Genomic DNA, 11,383 nt, shown 5'->3' with positions numbered 1-11,383 from the left:
ACCTTGTTTATCGCTGGTTTGGGCCGAAATAACAGCCGGCGAACCCGAGCCAAACCCAAGCCCCCGGGGGCCGCCTGGGGGCGCCGGCCGAAGAAAAAAGGTGCGTGCGTCCGCTCTGTCGGCGAGAGACAGCCCTTTTCCCGCCGATCCCCTGCTTTCCCCTCCATTTCCCTCCATTCCCCCCTTCTGCCCCTCTTCTCCCACCATTCTCCTCCCTCTCCCCGCCATCCTGCCATGCCACCGAAGAAGTATACGGTCCCTCACACCGTTGCCGATGCCACCCAGCCGAAGCAGAGGAAGCCCAGGGCACTGCCGGCAAAACCACAGGGCATGTCGAACGTCGACTGGAAGGCGAAGGTTCAGCGCCGGGAGGCTGTCATCACCGACCAGCGGAACAGGCTCAACACCAAGAGGTCCCGGGACGCGGCCGCGTTGGCGGCGGCTGCTGCGGAGCAGGTAGAGGCACCTCGCGCGGGGATGATGAATCCACCCGACGGCCACGGCCCGCAAGCTGCCTGGAGCCAGCAGAGCGTCAGGTCGCCGGCCAGCTTCTCTCCATTGCCACATCCCTGGGGATGCGCACCCTCGCCTGGCTACGCCGACGGCGACGTGCATGGTGGATTCAACCCCAACATCACCTTTCCGCATGGCCAGCGCGCCTCACCCTCCGGTCTGAACCCCGACCAGCGCACGCCCTCACCCGAGTTCGCCGGCGTCCAGTACCCCCCATACACCTACTCGCCGCCGGCTTACGCCGCCTCCCCGACGCCGCCTCTACGCCGTGGCGCCCTACACTTCTCGCAAGCCTCGTCGTCGCATTTCGGCAACCCCGACGCGAGGGAAGCCGACATGGACGAGATCATCACGAGCGGCTCGGCCGCCGCCGCCTCCCCCGGGTTCCAGGTGCAAGACGATACAATGGACCTCGTCGGCGATATGGACGATGAGCTCGACTATGGCGAGGAGGAGGAGGAGGAGGAAGAGCCGGCGCCTGCTCCGGCGAGGGAAGGGAAAAAGAAGAAGCGGGGGGCTAGGACCGGCGAGCTGCGCGTCAAGTGGACGTCCAAAGAAGACGAGTGCCTCGCCGAAGCATGAAAGACCGTCTGCCTCGACCCCATCACCGGTACGAACCAGAACGCCGACACGTACTGGGAGCGCATCAAGTCGAAATTCGATGAACGCAAGTTGGTCGACCCCTACTTATCCACCATCCACATGCAGCACGGCTCGAAGGCCATGGCGAACCATTGGGCGCTCACCCAAACGGCCTGCAACAAATGGCATGTGATTGTTGAGGAGATCGCGGCTCGCCCGGAAAGCAGCGCCAACGTCGAGGGTCAGGTATGCATAGACGCCGGCTCCCACTTCTTTTCGCCGTGTGCGTCGCCGACACTTGTTCCTCGGCGCAGATGATTTGGATGTTCGCCATGTACCGCCAGGACAGCAGCACCGACCAAGAGTTCAAGTACCTCCATGTGTTCTCCCGGATCGAGAAGTGCGAGAAGTGGCGGATGTCCGGCGCACCCTCGCCAAGGCCAATGAGACGTACAAGCTAGACGCGCCCACGCCGGGGCCGGCCGATAGGCGCCCTAACGGCAACAAACGAGCCAAGACGGCGAAGGACGCCGCACCGGCTACCGAGCGTCTGCACTCGTCCATCGAGCAGTGCATCGCCGACGCCAAGAACCACGCCGCCTAGAGGGAAGAGAAATCCAAGGCGCGGTGGTCGGTGTTGATGACGAACAACGCCGTCAAGCTCGATCTACTCTGGACCAACGTCGCCGCGAAGAAGAGAACACCGACCTGGCATTCCTGATGGGCGGACATGTCGACGATGGACGAGCAGGTCAAGGCGTGGTACCTGGCGGAGCGCGGCCTCATCTTGAACCAGATGCCGTCGACGACCGCGCCAACTCCCACGCCGACCCCAACGCCGCCGCCAAGCCCGAGCGATGATGCCTCCACGATGCCCAACACAGAAGCCGCGCCGACGCCGACCAGCCCATGCACGCCGACTCCCGCTAGTCCGACGCCGGAGGCCGCCGTTTGATGCCTACGCGTCCTTCCTTTTGCACGCCGAACTTTCGAGTATGATTGATCGCCGAACTTGTGGCGTTTTTTTTGGATAGCGGGAAATGTCAAGTCTGAATGTATACGCGTCTTGGGGCCGAAACCTGGGGGCGTGGCTGGGAACTAGATTGCCCTCGGGCCAAAAAAGCGTCGGCCGAAGAGCCAAAGAAGCGCCAGCCGGTGCGCTGGGGGGCGAACGAGTGGAGATGCTCTTATACCTTAGTCCCCCCTTCATATCTCTTTTCTCAAACAATTACAAGGAGCTCTGCATTCAAGAGGAAGTTGAGAGTTTAACTACAGATTGCCGATGCTCGACACGATTGAGTCTATATTTAACTTGTTTGCACTATTCCTTATCCGACAAAAGGTTATAAGGACTAAACAGCCACAGAATGTCACAAGTTTCTGCAATTCTTAATAAAACTTTTACTAAAAACACATACTGAGACGATACAAATCTTGTTCCATTGCTACTGTTTTACTTGACATGAAAAAAATACTAAGCATGAAATTAGAGGGGACACACGAAAACATCCATGAATCTCAGGGAATGGACGTCGTTCATGGTGATGGAGCGGGAGCAGGAACCCCTGCTCCGCAGATGGCGACAATGGGACTGCGCACGACATGCTGCTTCGATAGCCAGCTCAAGCTTCCCTGCACAAAGATTTCTGATGCACCCATGCCCTGGCAGTTCACTGACGCACTGAACATTTTCTTTTGTCCAACCTTGGAGAACAACAGTATCTCTGGGGAGACACGCACTGTCATAGAGCCTGGAGAGTCATCCTTGGCGGTGTACAGAATTCGCCAGCTCGACGTTCATCGCCACACGGGTCACGGTGAAGGGGGTCGATGCAAGTGGCACGGTGAATGGCGTCACCTTTTGCTCCAATGTAAGGAGGTGCACGGTCATGCGTCTCGTCTCATTTTATTTAGATTTGGCATGTATGAATGGCATGTTAATAAGGAGGTGCATTGTAAACCAACATGTGGTTGGTAGTTAGGAGGACAGTGGTACTACGGTTCAAATCCTAGTGCTCACATTATTCTGGATTTATTTCAGGACTTCCGGCGATACGCGTTTAGTGGGAGGAGACGTTCCCGTCGACTATGATGCGCCTGTGGTGACTTCGTCAATCTCAAAATGATATGCCAGCTCAGTCTTTCGAATGTGCTCATAGGGATATAGTGTGCGCATGTGTGTTTATAGAGACGAGTGTACGCGCGTATATATGAGCGTCTGTGTCTGTACTGTGTTCTCAAAGAAATAAAATAAGGAGGGACATTCGGTCTCGGTCATGCTCTCTGAGCCAAGGCATTTTCATTCTAGTTGTTGAAATTTTTATTCCGGATCTCTTCTTCGATGGTCTGTTTGTTTGATCTCTTATGTCGATTTGGTGTAACCCGTAGGTTACTAAGTTGTAGCCGATCTTTGTATCAACATGTGTATAACGGCACTTTATTAGCCCCTGATAGTTACCTGAGTGCTGCTCTCATGGAAAAAAGAACCTAGATGCTTTGGCCGTATGTTGGGAAGTATTGATATATACTTTATTTTTTCGTGTCTGGAATTTTTATTTTTTCGGTAAGAAAATTTTGAAGATGTAAATGTCCTGGGGCAAGGTGAATGAGCTGGAGCTTGTCTACACACGGCAGTTTGCCTGACTGACCAATAGTTTTTTCTCTCCGTGTGTTTAATTTATGTCTTTGTCGCGTGGAAAAAATATTTCAATCCGAAAAAGAATTGGAAAAGTCTTATACGGATTACAAGAATTAAAAAAGGCAAACAAAGTGAAGAGAAGAAAAAAATAACTAGACAAGTCGCAAAAGAAGAAAGAAATGAAATGAGAGAAGGGTTGTATTATTTAAATTTGCATATCTCTTTATCCATGTAGCAATGATTTTCGTGAATCGACATACGGTATCATTGGCCGAACTATGAATGCCCGAGAAAATTAGGTCATTCCTGGCTTTCCAAATCCGCCAAGAAAGGATGAAGAGGACGTAAATGGCTTTGGCGCAAGGATCAATAACACCGTTTGGTGAAAGCAATCTCTGCACCATGGCAGTGTTGAATTTTCCAGATTCCCCTATGCCATAAATCTGATGCTTCCATCGTCTTCTTTATCAGCTCAAGCTCAGCCTCTACGACCCATGTGAATCTTGTATGCAGGTTGAAGCCATGCGCAAGGAAGCTAATTTTTTTTTAAATAATACAATTTTTTTTATTAAATTACAGAAATATTACGCCGAAAAAATAATTTTCAAAAATAATACACCGTCGGCCCGCTGCAGGCCGACTGGACCTAATCAGCCCACAGCAGGCCGATCGGCTAGCAGCAGGCCGACTGCTGGCCCGCCTGGCACGCGTCGGCCTCTGGTTGGGTGGGCCACGTCGCGAGGGGGAGGGAGGGAGCTGTCGGCGTGGGCGCGCCCCTGTCGGCCTACTGCGGGCCGATTGGCCAGCTGCTGGCCGACAGGGTGCTGCCACCTCGCACGCGGCTGGCCGGCTGCTCCCTGCGGCCTTATCCTTCCTTTCCTCCCTTCTTCTTCTCCCCTTCCTCCCTTCTTCTTCTCCCCTTCCTCCCTTCTTCTTCTGTTCTTTTCTGTTCTTACCTTCTCCTCTCTCTACACAAAAATGCCACCAATTTATACACCTAAATGAGCAAGTTTTTCGCGATTTTGGCACCGTGAATGGATTCAACTCAGTTAGGGCAGCCAAAAGAGGTCTCGATCTACTGCTGGGGTAGCTCGTGGTGGTCGTGGTGAGCATTTTGGTGGAGGTGGTGGTGGTGAAGTTGGGGCAGTGTGGTGGTGGTGAAGTTGGGGCAGTGTGGTGGAGGTGAAGCTGTTGTTCGTCGTTCTTCGTTGGAGGCGGAGCACCGGCAGTTTGGTGGCCGCCGTTCGTCGTTCTTCGTTCGCACGCACGCTTCAAGGGTATATTTCAGCCCACATTTTATTTTTCGTAGGTGCTCCGGTAGTATTTGTTAATATGTTTCGATGTGAAATAAATTAGGTGTGCGATTATTGTTATTTGCCCCGGTAGTATACGTAAATATATTTAGATGTCAACTAATTAGTTGTGTAAAAATGTGTAGTTGCTACGGTAATATGCCTTACTATATGTGGATGTCAAGTATTTAGGAGTGTCAGTATATGTAGTAGTCCAGAAAAAAGGTCCGTAATATAGGCAGTCCAGTCAAATATATTAATCTGTCAATATTTGTAGTTGCTACGGCAAATATTCGTAATATACTTGTAGGTGGGTGAATTGTATTAGTTGCTCCGTTAATATTCTGTAATATATAGCTAGGTAATATATAGACATGTCTAATATTTGTTAGTGGGGATATTAAGTTGTTGCTTAATACTTGTATTTCGTTGTTGAAAAAAAAATAGGTGAGTCGAGATGTCCGATATAGTGAAATTCAGATTTTACTACGGTCCTGGTACTGTCCAAACAACTGAGTTGGGAGCAGATCTGAGTGAATTTACTCACATAGAGGTGCCAATGAGCGCACCACAAACATGGTCTGTCAGTGAGTTGAAAGAATGGATTGCGGCAAGTTTAGGTCTTGATACTGAAACACAGACCGTCGGTGTTCATGCATTGTGGACACGGTCAAGTTCAAAAATTTACTTTTATTTGAGGCCAATAGAGGGAGACTCTGATTGGGTGCGGTGGTTACAAGGTTGTGAACGAAGGGGATGCAATCCTGTTGCTTTAGTGCTTCCCGTCGTGAAGGAGGTCACTGCACATGAAGGCGAGGGTGGCTACGAAGGACAGAGCAGTCAGGTAGAAGGAGGAAATGCTTATGGTTACGAACAAGGACAGAGCAGTCAGGTAGAAGGAGGAAATGCTTATGGTTATGAACAAGGGCAGAGTAGTCAGGTAGAAGGAGGAAATGCCGATGGTGATTACAATGGCGAGGTGGACGCTGACGAGGTAGATGGGCACATGCAGAACCAGATGGAAGAAGAAGACACCGATGTTGAAAGGGGTCAAGCGATGATTCTGACGAGTCAGATGAAGAAGAAAATGCAGAGGAGGTCCCGAATCCTGCATGGTGGAATCATGACTTATCATCTGCAATGACCGTGAATGATGGACATGATTCAGCCTGGCAATATCACCAGAACAATATTGCGACGGGTGCTATGTATCCGAACAAGCAAGCCCTGAAGGATGCAATAATTAATTGGGCAATGTCCATGCAAAGGATTTCAAAGCTCAGGTGTCCAGTCAGAAATTCCTGACAATGGTATGCAAGAACGCAGATTGTCCCGCCAGTGTGCACGGCTTTCTCCCTAAGTATGTCACAAGTTGGGTGATAAGTGACTTAGTTAATCACACTTGTCTTATTCCCTGCATCCCTCAAGATCATGCCAACCTTTCATCCACGCTTATTGCTCGATTGTTTTATGATGAGATAGTGCAGGGCAAAGCTATGGAAGTGAAGGCAGTCCAGACAAAAGTCTTCGCCAGGTTCAAGTACCGAATTTCTTATGGCAAGGCTTGGAGGGCTAAGAATGCGGCGCTTGAGAGGAGATTTGGTTCTTATTTTGATGCATATGACTCTGTTGTCCACCTCCTCCACATCCTGCAGCAGCGGAATCCAGGCACCTATATCGATATCCAAGACATGTTCATGCCAGAGTTCCCAACTGTGAGGGTGTTGCATCGTCTCTTCTTCTCTTTCGGTGTATGCATCGAAGCTTTCAGGCATTGCCGACCGGTGATATGTGTTGACGGTACTTTTCTCACAGGCAAGTACAAGGGTCAGATCCTGACAGCCATAGGTCAAGACGGCCAAAATCAAGTCATCCCACTGGCATTTGCTTTTGTGGAGAGTGAGAACATTGAAAGTTGGACATGGTTCTTCAGGCAGTTGAAACTATCAGTTGTGAAGGAGAAGCCCAATGTGTGCATCCTTCATGACAGGCATGCGGGTATACTCAGTGCGATAAGGACACTGACAAACCCAGGCCCTGAGGAACAAGTTCCATGGCAGGACTTGCAGAGCCGTTGGTGCATGCGCCATCTGGGGGCTAATTTCTTCTCGCAGTTTAGAAATAAGAACCTGATGAATCTGTTCAAAAAACTCTGCAAGCAGAACCAATTATGGAAGTACAATTTGATACGCGACAGACTTAATGTGTGCATGCAGAGACACGTGAGGGACAGGAAAGCTGCAAGAGATGCAGCGGTGAGGGCACATGTTGAAGCAGTAGCTGCACAGTTGGCAACAGGAACAGCGGCGTGGAGGAGGAGCCTGTTGGGCTATGTGACCTGCCAGGCTTTGACCCACCTGGTACTAGGATAAGGCTCGGGAGGTCGATTAAAACCTTCGAGCAGTGGATAGAGCATGAGTCTCTGGAGAGGTGGTCTTTGCTACATGACACACATGGAGCAAGGTACGGTGTCATGACAACGAACCTCGCGGAAACATACAACTTTGTCCTCAGAGGAAACCGGGCATTGCCACTTACAGCCATCGTTGAGGGTATTTTCTATGGCACCGTCAAGTATTTCAGAGACAGACGTCAAAAAGCAGAGCAGCATATCTTGAACAACCCAAATACACGGTACTGTGAAAGAGTCACGAAGTACATGGACAACAAGATGCAAAAAGCTAGGTCACACACTGTAGTCGCCATCGGTAATCAAGAAAGAAGGTTTGAGGTCCGCTTAGCCAACAACAAATTCGGATGTGCAAATGAGTTGAGGATGCATGAGGTGAAAATTGGCAATGAAGCCTGGCCAACGTGTGAGTGCACATGTAATAAACCGAAATTGCTTCACCTACCTTGCTCACATGTACTTGCTGCTTGCGGGCAGCTTGGAATGGACGCAATATCGTTTGTGTCTCCATTTTTTCTGAAAGAGTCTGTCCTCAATACCTGGACAGGTGAGCTGATGGGTTTTCGATCAATGGGTAATTTCAACAGCGTCAACCCCGCCGAAAGGCGTTACATTCCAAACCCAGAGCATATGCGTACAAGTAGAGGCAGACGACAGTGTCAGCGCATCCGAAATGACATGGATGAATCTGAAGCAGGAGGTCCGACTAGGCAATGCATTCTATGCAATGAATTTGGCCATAGGGACACTAATTGTCCCACTTTCGTCACTGGGCGTGGACGAGGCAACCGGGGAAGAAGAGGAGGTAGAGGCAGTAGAGGAGTAAGGGCGAGAGGAAGAAGCTAAGCTAGCAGTAGTATGTTCTGAATTTGTATTAAGTGTGGCACTATGTTCTGAATTTGTATTAAGTGTGGCACTATGTTCTGAATTTGTATTAAGTGTGGCACTATGTTCTGAATTTGTATTAAGTGTGGCACTATGTTCTGAATTTGTATTAAGTGCGGCACTATGTTCTGAATTTGTATTAAGTGTGGCACTATGTTCTGAATTTTTATTAAGTGTGGCACTATGTTCTGAATTTGTAATAAGTGTGACACTATGTTCTGAATTTTTATTAAGTGTGACACTATGTTCTGAATTTTGTATGTGCAGGAATGTCGGGATTGTGGTTGCTGAATGGGGACATTGATAGGGGTCATCGTGCTGCGATATGGTATGAGCGCAAGCTTGAGCCTCTGGTCACTCGCACTCCTAAGGAAAACTGGAAGATACACTCAGGATGGCTTCAGCGGTACGTGCTTTATTAATTTGCACACTGACATGCATATTAATGGTTGAAATGGGAGACACTAACTGAAAAGTTCTCTGATGAAGGTTGAAATGGGCCGGCCTTTTACCTTTCGCGCGTCTGGTTGAGTCTATCCCGGGTGAGAAACGCCTCGCCATCGATGGGTCTTTGCTGAGCTGCTTAGTGGACCGTTGGAGGCCAGAGACCCACACGTTTCACTTCAGATGGGGAGAGATGGCTCCTACTCTGGAGGATGTGTCACTTTTGCTCGGACTACCGTTGGCAGGTCATGCCGTAGGACCGTTGGACGCACCGGCTGGTTGGGAGCGAGCTCTTACACAACGTTTTCATGGTGTTTTTCCGGATGCTCTGGATCCGGTATGGGAGCATCACGGACCTAAGTATGAGTGGTTGCTAAATTTCTGGGTAATTTCCCCTACCTATTATCTTCAATTATCGTGCATACAGTTTTACAGAAAATAATTGCGGCTTACTAAAACTTTCTGTTCGCTTAATGCAGATCCAGAACTTCCGGGCGCCGTTGACTGCGGAACAGATCACTCGGAGCCTGGAGGCCTACTTACTATGGCTTTTCGGCAAGGTGATGTTCACGGAGAACCATGTCACCACTATTAGCGCCCTCTACATCCCTATGGCACTCGAGATAGCGAGCGCTCAGACGGCGGATCAGATCAGACAGAGGAGTTGGGGTTCGGCGGTCTTAGCGGCTACATACCGAGGTATGTGCAACGGTTGCCAGCTTACATCGAGAAAGCCAGCCCTTCTTGGATGCCCTCTATTCCTACAGCTGTGGTCGTGGGAGAGGTTCTCTATAGGGCGACCAGATGTACGTGTTCATGAGCCTATAGACGCCATGTTTGATGTTGACGGCATCGACATGCCTACTTTCGGTCTGTGTTGGACACGTCGCGAGGTATGGCGCACCGTGTTGTAGTTTAATGCAACTTTTTTCTGCACAAGAGATAGTTCGATGCTAGCGGCTACTAACTTTTCTTCTCTGCAGAGACGCTTTGCTAGTGATCAGACCAGGAAGGCATACACAGCATAGAATGAGCAGTTCGACGCGTACACCGGGGTCATCTGGCAGCCCTACACGGAAGCAGCCATACAAGCGAGATACCCTGGTGGTATGTCTGTTCTATGCACAAGGGACCGAGATTACTGGATGACAAAATCTAAGATCATCTTCGATGTCTTCGTCGAGGAGATGGCACAACAGAGGGTTATGAGGCAATTTGGTCTTCTGCAGTTGGAGCTACCTCCCCCTATAGAGAACCCGGTGCCAGCACACATCCACAGGTATTAACCAGTTTTTCAATGTTGCATTATCTTTCATAGTACTCCATTCGAAGCTTTAGGTAATTGTTGAACACACACCACAATTTTAGGACGACAAGGAAGGGCATGACCAGGACTACTGCTGACTGGCTAGTTAGACTAGAGCCATATGTTATAGAATGGGAGACAGCAAACACAAATCTATGGCACGAGAATCACAATTTCGATCTCGATGAATTCAATCTCTATTTGCGGCGCTACATGACCGGAACACGGTTACGCATTGTTGAGTACTCCCACCCAGAGGACATACCGGATCCTACTCCGTCGGATATGTACCCGAGCTATGATACTTCGGGCTCTAGGCAGTACGCGGTAAGATATATTTTCTTTACGTAATGTTGTCACATACTTTGACGTGCAAGAGACAGACATTATTAATCGTCATGGAAATTTGCAGGCTACCTTGACACGCGAACTCTACGACGACGTGACCACCTCTGCGATCACTATCGTCTGGACCTCTTCTTCAGCATCGTCCAGTGCTACAACCCTTCTTCGAAAGAATTCAGAATAAGATACGGACTGTGTACGAGGCTATCACATGCACCCGGAGAACCGATGTTGTTCAGCACCAGTAGGAGCAGCCGCGTCACTCCATGCACCGACATCAACCACGTCCACGTCTAGCACATCAGCCGACAACCAGGCCACCCTGTCCTGACCAACCTGGCAGTTCTACGTGGCACCCACAACACTATGGTCCCACGTCGAGCTTCGTGTTTTCTCCACAGCCACAGCAACACGGTCCCTCGTCGAGCTTCGTGTTATCTCCACAGCCACAGCAGCACGGTCCCTCATCCAGTTTCGTGTTTGAGCCAGAGCAGACGTCACAGCCAGCAGGTATGTGTCTTCATATTTATTGTTTTCAATATTAGTTGACGCGACCTCATTCTTCATGATGAAACGTTCCATCGTGTAGGAGCCTATGGATATCAGGCGTCTATGTCGGCATCACATGATACGTGGGGGAGTGATCAACATCCCGAGGAGAACATACAGGCTCAGATGTCGCAGCACACCCAGTGGATGAACATGTTTTCGACTCCTCCACCAGGCCCCACACAGGATACACAGCATGACCAGGGAGAGTCTGAGATTCCTCCTCGTCACATTAGGGCACCCGACAGGTTGGGATGGTCGCCGCTTCCAGATCCGCCTCCCCGCCAGGCCAGACGTCGTCACTGACGCTTCTATCTATCAGTAGAGACATTACCATCTATTTCTGTGTGAGACTTATGTCTATTCTATGTATGAGACAAATGACTATGTACTTATGTACGAGACATATGCCTACTCTA

Source organism: Triticum aestivum, chromosome 2D (genome assembly GCF_018294505.1).
Source record: "Triticum aestivum cultivar Chinese Spring chromosome 2D, IWGSC CS RefSeq v2.1, whole genome shotgun sequence".
In the NCBI taxonomy this organism is placed as follows: Eukaryota; Viridiplantae; Streptophyta; class Magnoliopsida; order Poales; family Poaceae; genus Triticum; species Triticum aestivum.
This window is presented reverse-complemented; position numbering follows the sequence as displayed.